This window comes from Miniopterus schreibersii (genome assembly GCF_964146895.1).
Source record: "Miniopterus schreibersii genome assembly, chromosome: 18".
Lineage (NCBI taxonomy): Eukaryota > Metazoa > Chordata > Mammalia > Chiroptera > Miniopteridae > Miniopterus > Miniopterus schreibersii.
Genome location: NC_138121.1, coordinates 1,671,240 through 1,684,423, shown reverse-complemented (window position 1 = coordinate 1,684,423; position 13,184 = coordinate 1,671,240).

The following is a 13,184-nucleotide window of genomic DNA, read 5'->3' as shown; positions in this document are numbered from 1 at the left end:
CTTTTTTAGAATATATATTTATTGATTTCAGAGAGGGAGAGAGAGAGAAAAACATCAATGATGAGAGTCACTGATCGGCCGCCTCCTGCACGGCCCCTGCTGGGGATCGAGCCTGAAACCCGGGCCTGTGCCCGGACCGGGATCCAACCTCGATCTCCCGGATCCTAGGTCGATGCTCAACCGCTGAGCCACGCTGGCCAAGCCACATGGTGTGTTTTCTTATCTTTATTGTTGAGAATGTTATAGACGTCCCCCTTTTCCCCCTGCCCCCCTCCACCTGGTTCCCACCTTGAAGACCACAGGAATGAACTGTTAGGGTAAGTGAACCAGAGAGAGATTAGGTAGGTTGATGCTGGTGAACGAGCTCCTTTGTTGTTCGTCTCACCTGCGGGTATTTTTTCCACTGGCTTTTAGAGAGAGCGGAAGGAGACCTGACCTGGGGTGGTGAACACACAATACAATACACAGCCTATATTCCAAAGTACCTCGCAGAGGCTGGGTACTCCCAAAACACCATTACGAGCAGAGGCACCTACCCCAGGCACCTGAGGTTGCAGCTGGGCCTCTTCAGCGCCTCACAGAGGAAGCACAGCCCCGTGGCGATGGGGTTGAGGCCCAGGCCCAGGTGCGTCAGGCTGGAGTCTCCCTGGAGAAGGGCGGAGATGTGCTTGCAGCCGAGTCGGGCTATGTTGCACTGACTCAGCCTGTGGAGAGTCAGGAGAAGAGAGGGCTGCTATCCACCTGGGACAGTCCCCGGGAGGCCACTGCTGCCGACCATACCAGGGAGCCTCTCCCTAGAGCCCTGTGCTCCAGGTGGGCTCGCACGCAGCAGGCAAGTGGACCGGTGGTGATGGAATTTCCACCTGCCCAGGTGGCAGGGGGTGGAACCGGCCTCCAGCTGCCTCCTTTTATTATAGATAAACACACACAGACACGCAGCCGGGGGACTCATACCAAGGTCTGCAGCCGACTCTCGGGGTAGCTCAGGCCCTCGCACAGAAGCCTCACCCCACCGTCCCCAAGGTCGTTCTTGGCCAGGCTCAGGTGGGTCAGCCGAGGGTTGACCATCAAAGCGGACGAGAGCTCCTGGCAGCAGGCTTGTGTGAGGCGACAGTTTTCCAACCTGCGGGAGCCCCGCAGCCTCGGTCAGATGGTGAGAAAGCAGCTCCAAAGCCCGACCTTCCCGGCGGAGAGCTCGCCGGGCTCCCTCCCACCCTCTACCTTGCGCCATGAAGGGCCAGAAACGAGAGAAGGGCAAGAAAAACGTATGATTCACCTGCCTGGGGCCAAAACGTGGGGCCAGGTGTTGTCTCCCTCAGCGGGTGGCCCAGAGAATAGGGGCGTTACCACAGCTCTTCCCCGTGGGGCCCCAGATCTAAACACAAAGACGCCCCCGTGGGGAAAGGGGGGACACTCACACCAGCCGCTGCAGGAGGCACTTCGGGTGCCTCAGATTCGTGCCCAGCAGCTTGGCGCCCTGGTCCCCGAGCTCACTGGCCGTGAGGTCCAGGGATTGCAGGGACTGGTTGACTTCGAGGGCCAAGGAGATATCATCCCACTGCTGAGCGAGGTCAGAACAAGCCCCCAGCCTGTGGGTGCACGGGGGCCAGTCATCCTCTGGGGGAAAGACAGGTCCTGTCGGCTTATAATTGTCCCCCAAAGATCACGTCCCTGATTTTCATCTCAGTCTGCCCAGGGTGCGCCCCACCCCGGCCTGAATTACTGGAGAGAGTTTATCTCCTTTACTTCTTCAGACATCCCCACGGTCATCTGGTCAATGTCCAGCCTCACCTCACATCTGTGAGACAATCCTGGGTGGAGTTGCACCCGCACGACCTGCTGTTTTTCCTCATCTCATTTAATATGGTCACGTTTCCTGCCCGAGTCCGTCCGACTCTCCCTGAGGCCTAGACATGCGATTGTACAGAGGAGCCCCGGCCCGGCGGCTCGGCTGGTTGGAGCCTTGTCCCGTACACCAGGAAGGTTGTGGGTTCGATTCCCGGTCAAGGCACATACCTGGGTTGCAGGTTCGATCCCTGGCCAGGGCGTGTAAGGGAGGCAACGGATTGAAGTTTCTCTCACATCAATGTCTCTCTCTTCCCCCCTTCCTCTAAAACAATAAAAACATCCTTGAGTGGGGATTTTAAAACATGAAAAATGGAACTGCCTTTTGACCCAGCGATCCTACCTCTGGGAATATATCCTAAGGAACCCAAAACACCAGTTCGAAAGAATATGTGCGGCCCGGCCGGGCGTGGCTCAGCGGTTGAGCGACGACCTGGGACCCAGGCGATCAGGGTTTGATTTCCGGTCAGGGCACATGCCCGGTTGTGGGCTTGATCAATGACTCTCTCACCATTGATGTTTCTGTCTCTCCCTCTCCCTCTCCCTCTCCTTTCCTCTCTCTGAAATCAATAAAGATATGTTTAAAAAAAAAAAAAAAAAGAATATGTGCAGCCCTCTGCTCATAGCAGTGCTATTTACAACAGCCAAGACCTGGAAACAGCCCAAGCGCCCATCAGTAGATGAGTGGATAAATGAAAAAATTTTAAAAAATCAAAACTGTGGTACATTTACAAAATGGAATACTACTTTTAAAATACGAGAATCTTACCTTTTGTGACAGCATGGATGGGCCTGGAGAGTATTAGGCTAAGACTGAGTTAAGCCCGTCTGAGAAAGACAAGCACCACGTGATCTCACTTACACGTGAAATCCAATGAACAAAATAAACTCATGAGCAAGACAGAGTGGCCTGGAAGCATGGAGCAGACTGGCAGCTGTCGGAGGGGCGGGGGATTACCCAAGACACACGCGTAACCCACAGACACAGGCGACAGCGTGGCGGTGCCCAGAGGGAGGCGCAGGGCGGGGTGGAGGCGGGCGAGCGGGGCGGGGGGCTGGGGCACCTGTAATAGTGTCGCAGCGTCAGCAATAAAAGTAACATTTAAAAGAAAAAACGGCGCCCTAAAGATGAGCGGCGGTCATGAGAGCGCCGCCTCGGGCGTTCACCGGGGAAGGGGGTCCCCCTGGGGCCGGTGAGCCGCCGGGAACCAGGACCCTCGGCGCCTCTAGGGGGTGACTGAGCGGGCGCTCAGGGCGACGGCGCCGCGGCCCCGAGGACAGGCCACAACCCTGGGTGTTTCGGCGCATTTGGGGCTCAGGAGACCCGCGGGCTGGAGAGAGGGGCTGGAACCGCCCCCGTGCGGCGGGAGATCCAATCAGAGCGGCGCCCTGTTCTGTGGGGCGCACAGCCGGGCGCACAGAGGGGGGCGCGGGGGGGGGGCGCACAGCCGGGCGCACAGAGGGGGGCGCGGGGGGAGCGCACAGCCGGCCGCACAGCGGGGGGCGCACAGCCAGGCACACAGACGGGGGCACAGCGGGGGGACACAGCCGGGCACACAGACGGGGGCGGGGGGGGGCACAGCGGGGGGGCACAGCGGGGGGCACACAGCAGGGGCACAGCGGGGGCACAGCGGGGGGGGGACAGCGGGGGGCACACAGCAGGGGCACAGCGGGGGCACAGCGGGGGGGCACAGCGGGGGGCACACAGCAGGGGCACAGCGGGGGCACAGCGGGGGGGCACAGCGGGGGGCACACAGCAGGGGCACAGCGGGGGCACAGCGGGGGGGGCACAGCGGGGGGGGCACAGCGGCCAGCTGAGGCGCACCTGAGATGCGCAGGTTGCACCCCCTGTGCTTCAGGGCCTCGCGCAGCAGCAGCGCCCCCCCCCCCGCCCGGGCGCGGCGCTCCAGGGCCAGGTGCGTCAGGGTCCCCTTGCCGAGCGCCAGGCAGAAGTCCCCATACGCTTCCGCGGGGGGGCGTTTCTAACCCTAGGACACAGGAGGGAGGGCCCTGTTGGGTGCTGAAGGCGGGTGGTGAGGGGAGATGCCCCAGGTCAGGAAAAGGGGAAGATGGTCCGATGCGCCGACTGGAGAGGACACGTCCGTGGAATAGAGGAACCCAGGGCCCTGAGCGGCAGAAGTGCCTGGCGGGCGAGGGTCAGAGGGTCAGAGGGCAGGGCCGGCACACCTGTCTCCGCTCACGCGACCCCCAGGTGAGATATCCCGATCCTGATCTTTTCAAAATACTTTGATGTTCAGAGAGAGAGGAAGGGAGAGAGGGAGACAATGGATGTGAGAGCGAAACATCCGCGGGCTGCCTCCTGCTCCCCCACCGGGGTGACCCCGGCACAGCCTCCTGCAGGGCGGCGACCGACCCTGCAACCCGGGCTGTGCCCAGACCAGGAATCCAGCGCGCAGGACCCTGCTCCGCCAGCTGAGCCGCGCCGGCCGGCGCCTTGTTTTCTGAGCTGCGTCGCTCCCCTCAGCGTTCAGCTCTCACTTCCCGGCCCCCTGGGCGCCCACGGCCTTTCTAGTGAGAATAAGTCACTTCTCCCCGTACCCCAGGTGGCCTCTATTTCCACAGAGCAGCGCTCGCGTCGGCTACAGCAAGTCCTGGTTTCTAAGTTAGCAAGTAAAGTGGGATCCTTGATGGCACGGACCACGAAGAGCTGGTTTGTTTTGTTTGTTTTACTCATAGACACAGTCTGGTGGTTACCGGGGGAAGGGGGCCGAGGGTAGTAAAGGGTCCCCCCAAAAACGTATATACACACTCTGGATAATTATAAAGGCAGTGTTCATTAAAATACATTTTCAAAACTGAGCTATCAGCCGTTCAGGTGTGTATACATTTTTGGGGGGACACCCTGTACATGGTGACGGGAGGAAGTTTGGCTTTGAGTGTTGGGCACAAATGCAATGTGCAGAACATGTGTCATGGAAACCTATATGACCCTGCTAACCAATGTCACCCCAATAAATTCAGTAAAAAATAATAAATAAGTATTTTTAAAATGCAATGGGTGTTTGCATGCATCCAAACTCTTGGCCAGGTTTCATGAAAATGACTCGATATGACAGAGGAGTGTCCCACCGGCCACCTCTAAGGCTAAGAAGCGTCTCATTTCTTTGTATTCGGAGCACCTGGCTGGTCAGAGCCTGGTCGGGCGTTTGAATATTGCTTCACGATAGTAAATGTCTGGGGACGGCCATTACAAGGTTGTCTTCCACTTACACCACCTTCTGGAGGCGACAGGAGACTCGGGTTATCTGCTCACAGAGGATCCGCACGGAGGAGCGGCTCAGGGAGCTCTGGCTCACGTCCAGCGAGCTCAGCCTCTCGTTGGAGCTCAACACGGAGCAGAGGTCCGCCCAGAGGCGAAGAGCCTGGTGGTCGTGCCCGGACCTAGGAGGGAGGGACAGAAAAGGATGCCTATTAAAGGACACACGGGGCCCTGGCCAGTGTAGCTCAGCGGTTGAGCATCAGCCTAGGATCCAGGAGATCGGGGTTCCATCCCCAGCAGGGGGCGAGCAGGAGGCAGCCCATCGGTGATTCATCCTTGATGTTTCTCTCCCTCTCCCTTCCTCTCTCTGAAATCAATAAAAATTTTTTTTTTTTTAAATAATTGGTAGAGAGGGAACATATATGAAATGTTGAGACTGTCTGGGGACATCCTGAACCTGTTCCCCACATGAAAACTGTAGCAAAAAACGGGAGGCTGGACTTCGGGTGGTGAGCACACGATGCCTTATCATGAAGTTGCCCCCCTGTTTATGCAATGTCACTAATCAAAGGTTCCCCTATATGTTTCACACAAAAATCAGAGGTTCCAAAGTCCCCCCCTTCCTAATCTGAACGCCGTGGTGTCTGCGCTGAACGCTGAGCCCGCGGGAAGGAATTCCGGCAGGAGGAAAGCACCGCCCCGAGCCCCCGAGCAGCCGGCTGCCCCCGCGGAGCCCGGCGCGGGGCTGGGGCGACGCGCGAGCCGTGGCGAAGGCGCGTCCTCACCTCTCGGCCCACGTGCCCGGCTCGGCCGCGCCCCCGCCTCCAGGAAGGCCCCCTTCTCCAGCGGCAGGGAGCGTCCCCCAGGTCCCGACAGCGCCCTCCGCAGGCGCAGGCACGGCTCCGGGACCCGCCGGCGCCGCCTCCTGGGACTCCAGCTCCCGCAGCCCGGCCGCGGAGAAGGGCGGCGCCCGCCTCAGCCCCGGGACGCGGGCAGCCGAAAGCCGCCTCCAGCCCCTGCTCGCTGCTCGTGGCACAGGCCGAGCGGGGAGGGGGCCAGGCGCCCAGGTCGGGGCTCCGCAGCCTCGCTTCGGGGACAGCAGCGCCCGCAGGTCCCGACGCGGCGCCCGGGCCGCCCCGCCCCGCCCCGGGCCGTCCAGGGGCAGAGCAGGGCGGCGGGGCTGCTGCAGGCCGGGCGAGGAATCCCCGGCAGCCCTGCCCTCCCGCGCCGCAGGACGCTGGCGCCCAGGAAAGGCTGCAGGTCCGCCCCGGGACCCCGAGGCCCCCAGGTCCCTCCGTCGAACACCGACGCCTGCGCCCCGACGCCCGGCCGCCAGGAGGCCCAGGGCCCGCAGCGCAGCCGGGAGGCGCGGGCGGGGGCCGCGGGGCCGCGGAACCGGCCGCACAGGAAACGCAGGAACAGCGAGGTGCTGGTCGGCCCGCGGCCGGGGTCCTCCCCTTCTCCATCTGCCCTCTGACACTGCAGGGCACCCAGCACCCGGCGGGGCGCGCCCAGCTGGAGCAGCGCTGGGCTGCTGTTCGCCAGCTCGGAGGCGCGCAGGGCCCGGGCCTGCTCCCCAAAGCGCTTCAGGAAAAACTCCCTCCTGTCGGGCTCCCGGAGCCCCCCACCTCCACGAGCAGCGGCTGGCCCACCAGGAGCCGGAGCTCTCAGGGCCCCCGGGCGCTGGCGACCAGCAGCCTGGCCTTGGGCAGCAGCTTTCTCTTCAGCAAGCTGCCCAGCAGGACGGCACCGGCTTCTGCCTCCTCCAGTCCCCGCAGGTGTCACGGATGAGTGACCCCGAGGGGACCCTCAGCTCATCGAAACCGTCGACGACAAACAGGACCTTCCGCCCCTGGGCCAGGATCGCGCTGGCTCCCGGGGCACCCGGGCATCTCTCAGCTATCAGCTCCTCGAGAGTGCAGGCCCGCTGGCGGCCGAGCTCCCGGCAGCTGAGATAGAAGGTGGCACCGGGTGTCCCGGGGGCGTTGCCCTGTGTCCAGTCCAGCATCCACTTCTTGGCCAGCGTGGTCTCCCCGAGGCCGGCCGGGCCGTGCAGCACCACCGTGAGCGGCTTCAGGTGCGCGGGTGTCTTGGGGTTGGAGAACGATGTGAACTTTTGGCTTCCCTGGGTGATTTTATAGCGAAAGTCATCCCCGTTTCCACACCAGAACGTGTGCTTCCAGATAGAGTAAAATTTCTCCATCCTGCTGTTCCCGCTCCGTTTCACCTGTAAGGACCCGGACGGGAGAAGTTTGCAGCGCCCGCAGGGTGCCCAGCAGGAAAGACACTTTGTAAAGAGCCAGAAGTGAGGCGCCGGGAAGAAACAGCCTCCCACTGACTCAGGCAGCGGGGCCAAGGCGCCCGTAGGACAGGCCTGGCCCACTTGGCTTTTCTAACCTCCGAGACCCCTGCTGTCTTGGGTCCGCTCGCAGTTGGTTTGGGGAGGAAGGAACTTAAAAGGGGGACTGGGTCACCCATGTCAGAGTCGTCAAAAGGGGAACTCAGCTGACAGGGGGAGAGACCTGGACGAGGGCCGGTGAAGGGATGAGCCAGACACAGGCCTGGGTGTGGGGTGGGCCGGGTCTTTATTTGAAATAGGCCTGAGCGATGCCGGGTAAAGACCAGAGCTGGGAAACTCAGGAGCTGAGCAGAACGAGCCTCAGGGGCTCTCGCTGTGGTTGGAATAAAAGTGAAGGCACCTGCGCCCAGGCCGGGTAGCCCGATTGGTTAGAGCGTCAACCCCACACACCCAGGCTGCTGGTTCCATCCCGTCAGGGCACATGCAAGAAAGCAACCAATGGTGCGGAGGTCAGTGGAACAACAAACCCATGCTTCCCTCTTTCTCCCCTCTCCAAAATCTATTTTAAATTTTTTTTAAATATATCTTTATTGATTTCAGAGAGAGGAAGGGAGAGGGAGAGAGATGGAAACATCAATGATGAGAGTCATCGATCGGCTGCCTCCTGCCGCCCCCGACTGGGGATCGAGCCCGCAACCAGGGCCTGTGCCCTGACTGGGAATCGAACCCCAGCCACCTGGATCCTAGGTTGACGCTCAGCCACTGAGCCACCCAGGCCGGGCTATTTTAAATTTTTTTAACTTAAAGTAAATAAAAATAAAGGCACCTACTAAACTGTGCACCTGAAACAAATATAAAATAATATTGAACATCAACTGTAATAGAAAAATAAATGAATAAAAGTTGGTCATGTATGCCAAAAAAAAAAAAAAGATTAAATAAGGGGAGGGGGTACAAAACTATAAATTCCATGACATCACTCTCCTGGAGCCTGCACTTCCGTGACACTTGTATCCGCGTTTTGGGGCCCAGCCGTGATACCACCCAACCCACAGGTGAAAGTCGGGGAGCAGCCCAAGCGCCCCTCAGCAGGTGAGTGGGTAGAAAAGCGGTGGCGCATTTGGGCCATGGGCCACTACGCAGCTGTGAAAAAGGGAGGCCCCTTCCCTTCGCCACCGCGCGGGTGGGCCTGGGGGGTATTCTCTAAGTGAAACAGCCGCCCCATCTCACTCACAGGTGGAATCTAATAAAAGCAAACGGACGAACAAAATAGAACCAGAGGCCTGGATGCTCGGACAGACCAACAGAGGTCAGAGAGGGGACAGGGCGGATGAAAGGAGGTGAGGGGATGGGCCAAAAACACCCCCACAGCCCGTGGCACAGACAGCGTGGTGATGGCTGGGGGGGGGGGGGGGGGCAGCTGCAATAGTGTCAACAGTAAAAAACGTAAATTAAAAATAGAAGAGACAGAGAACGAGGTAGGGGGGCTGGTGCTCACCTGCCTGAGGCTAGGGCTCCCTTGCTGCCCGAGGGTGGTCCTTGCAAGGGAGGCCTCCCATAAGAGCTGGGCCAAGCTCCGTGATTGGCGGGGGACCCCGGTGGGTGGGAGCAGGCCTTCCCCCCAGGTGGCCTGAGCCCCTGTGATGATCACCGGGTGCTTCTCCACCTTCAAAACGAGGCTCACATTGAAAGGGCCTGGGCCCCGTCTTGGGTGATTCAATTGAATTGGTCTGGGGGGGCCTTAGAGAACCAGGGGCCTTCAGAGGCTCCCCCGGTGACTCTGGTGCTCAATCTCGCTCCTAGACCATTTTACATTCTATATAAAATAAAATTCATATATCAGGACAGCCAAGCTCATTTGTTCTACAGTTGATATTAGTACTTTGTGTTGACACTTAAATGTGACATAAATTTAAATGAGACACTTCAATCTGAATTTGTCTGACTTATTTTGCATTAATTCTTACGTGTATTAATTTTTACTTCTTTTGCCAATTTGAAAGCCAATTTTTTTCCAGGGGAAAAAAAATTGAAAACTGAAAGATTCTCTAGGCTCTATGACTGGAAATTAGACTATGGCTACATAAGATGGATGAAAGGATTCAACAAGTTGTTTGTAGGTTTTTGTTTTAGTTTTATTTATTTATATTTTTTTGGCTTGGGAATTTTCTCTCCAAGATACTTGCTTATCTCCAGGGTATTACGGGTCTCGGATGAGAGAAAAAGAGAGAGACAGAGACAGAGAGGGAGAGAGAGGGAGAATGTTAGATCTGTCTAACTTTGACATTTAGGGGAAGAATTAGGGAGAAGAGGTAGGGAAATAAAGAATTGAGGTGAAAATAATAAGTCAATAACAAGAGTGGTAACAATAATTACTATAAAAACATAACCTTAGTCACGATTATGTGCCTGATCTTTCTAAGCGATCACATATATTAAATCATTTACTCCTCAAACAATAGGAGGACGTAGGTGTGACTATTAGCACAGCCGTCCTGCAGATGACACGCCTGAGGCACAGGGAGCGTGAGAGGCAGTGACAGTCTGCAGGGGAGCCCGGGCGGGTGGCTCAGCTGGTTGGAGCAGAGTCCCAGACGCTGAAAGGTTGCGGGTTCAGCCCCCAGTAGGGATGCAACCCATGGGTATTTCTCTCACATCTACGCTCCTCTCTCTCTCCCCCCCCACCCCCTCCCCTAAAATCAATGAAGATATCCCCAGGTGAGGATTAAAGAAGGAAAAAAAAGGCAGGATGGTGTGAGAGCCAGTGCCTTGAACAATTAGCTAAGCACCATAACCAGCTAGCTAACCAAGTTAATAAATCGGCAAATGCATAAGTTAAAGTACACAATCACTTATTCGCACAAATACAGTTTAGTGCTCAGGGAACCAGCTGGGAGGCAACAGGATCACACGCGTCGCGTCTGGAGCCCACGCCCCGGGGCCAGTTACTGCACTGTCCCCGCCTGTCGCCAGCCTACAGCCCCGGCGCCTTCACGCTCCCGGTGCACCGCCGGAGAAACCGGGCTGACGTGCGGAGCCACAGCCCGGCTCCCGCTCACAGAGCTCGTGGCGCGGGGCCGGATGGGCTTCAACAGACTTCTGCTGGAAGAAGAAGTGAGCCTGGGTGCGGCAGGCAGAGCCTGAAATGTGGTTAAATGTGAAAAAGAGGAACCACGCGGCCGGGACCAGCGCCGGGTGGACTGATAAGAGGCCACAATCAGAAACACGCCAACAGAATGCCCCGAGTCGTTAAAACAGATCTGAGCCAGGCCACCGGGGTCTCTGCAAGGGGGCAGGCATGGCAGGGGCAAGGCAGGGCTGTCGCCTGGAGAGGGGGGAACAAAAGCCACCCCCTAGACCACCTGCTTCCAAACAAGCCCTCGGAGCCCTGCCACTGGTGACGACGCCGATGGACCTGGGGGGCGCCGTGCGAGGTGCAAGAAGTCGGAGAAAGACAAGTGCTGCGTGATGTCGCTTCTACGGGGGATCTGAAAACGCTGAGCTCATAGGAACAAAGGGCGCAGTGGTGGTTACCGGGGCTGGTGGGCAGGGAGACGTTGGCCAAGGGATACAAAGCTCCCATTATAAGATGAGTAAGTCCTGGGGATCTAACCAACAGTATAGTGATGCTAGTCCACAAATTGATATTATGTATTTGAAAGTTGCTAAGACAGTAGCCACCAAAAAAAAAAAAAAAAGAGGTAATTATGAGAGGCTAACGTTACAGTGGCGGTCACATCGCGGTATATAAATGTATCAAATCAGCACATCCTACGCCTTAAGCTGACACAACGTAATATGTCAACTATATCCCAGTCGATAAAAATAAATAAAAAGAAACGAGTTGCTGCCCTGGCTGGCTCAGTGGTTAGAGCGTAGATCCAAGCACCCAAGGGTCTTGGGTTCGATTCCCAGTCAAGGGCCGGGAGGCAACCAATAGAGGTGTCTCTCTCTCCATTTCCCTTCCCCTCCACTTTCTCTAAAATCAATGGAAAAAATATCCTCGGGTGACGACTCACAACAAAGAAAAAGAAAGAAACTCAGAATCGAGAAGTGGCGACCAGGGCTTCGCGCGCTGGGCCTTCGGTTGGAAACTGCTTCCTTGCCGGTCTGCGTCCTGTGGTTTTCTTACCCCACCCACGGCATAAAAACATTAGAGGGGCCCAGGGGGTGGCGATCACTTTAGGCTGACCACAGGGCCCGGTTTTTCTTCTGAGCCATAGCGGCCTGGTTGATCCGCGCCCTTGGACAGGCTGCGGCCTGGCCCGGACCAGCTGGTGGACTCTGGTGGTCCCCCCCAAATACACCGCCCCCCACGTCTCGCCCGGCACTGACCGCAGCTCGCAGCTCCGATGCTGAGTGATTTCAGCTGCGCCTACGGCCTCGCCAAAGGAACCGCAGGAAAAGGGCAGCAGGGCCTCCGCGCTCCTCACTTCTTCTGTTGGAAGAAGAAGTGAGTCTGGGTGCGGCGCAGGCCGCTCACGCTCGCCCGGCAGCGCGGGGTCACTGTCACCCCCGTCTGCGCCCAGGCTCCGGGTCTGCGCCATATCACTGAGGCCAGGGGCCTGCCAGGACCCGGGACCATGTACGAGGCTCTTCCCATCCTGCTCGACCTGGGTGACTCTGGAGAGAAGCCCGGGGCAGGTCGGTCATTGCTCTAACGCGGGCTGTTCTCACCTGTGTTTCCTTCCAGGGCTGTATCTAGCCCAGGGCACTCGGGCTCAGGACGGTGAGTGTCTTTTCAATACTCAAGGACTGAGTAGGGTTTGGCCAGATGCCAGCTCTCTCGGTGGCTGGGAAGAGGGGTCTTGGCATTTAAACCCGTGGCTGCAAGAGAGGAGGAGGTGGAGAATGGCACCAACACCGGTAAATGTATCACCTGTTCTTCTAGGACGACTCCCCCCACCGGTTATCACAGCTCTGCCTGCATCCGTGGTTCTGTCTAAAAGCCCTGTGACCATCCTGTGCCAGGGGCCTCCAGACGCTGAAGCATATGAGATATTCAAAGAGAAAGGACCTGAGCATAGAAACAGGCTGGAATTCCAGGCGTCCGGGAAGACCCGCACTTTAAATTTCCAAGAGATAAGACCAGGACTGTACAGGTGTTCCTACAGGAGGGGAGAACACCAGTCCCTGCTCAGTGCCCCCCTGCTTCTGGTGATGACTGGTGAGTGGCACAGGGGCAGCAGGGCCAGGGCACCTCTTTGCAGAGGAGAGAACCAGGATCTGAGATGAGAAGCTCCAGGCAGCAAAGCCTCCGTCTCTAGGAAGGAATCAGGGAGGGTGCAGAGACGGATGCCCTCCGGGCGGGACACCCAGGGGAGAGAAACCAGAGGCAGGTCTGCTCCCGGCGACCAGGAGGACAGTGCACGTGCGTGGCCCCCCCTTTCTCACTAAACTTCCTTGTCTCTCAGGAGCTTATGACAAACCCTCACTCTCGAGCATGAACAGCACCGTGGTGGCTTCAGGAGACAATGTGGACTTACAGTGTTTCTCCAAAGCCAAGTTTCAAGCATTTCTTCTCACCAGAGCCGATGCACCTCACCCCACCCAGAGACAAAGCTCCACCCCCCAGGACAATGGACGTCAGGCCACCTTCCACCTGGACCATGTCTCCCCCACTCAGGCAGGGGCCTACAGATGCTACGGTGTCTTCACCACTGACCCCTACCTGTGGTCTCACCCCAGCGACCCATTGGAGCTTGTGGTCACAAGTGAGGAAGCCCGTCCATCCCCACATCCCACTCTGGGGATCCCACTGTCCAGTTAGAGCAGTGACTGGGCGAAAGAGAACATCATGTGGGAAGCCCATGTCACCCC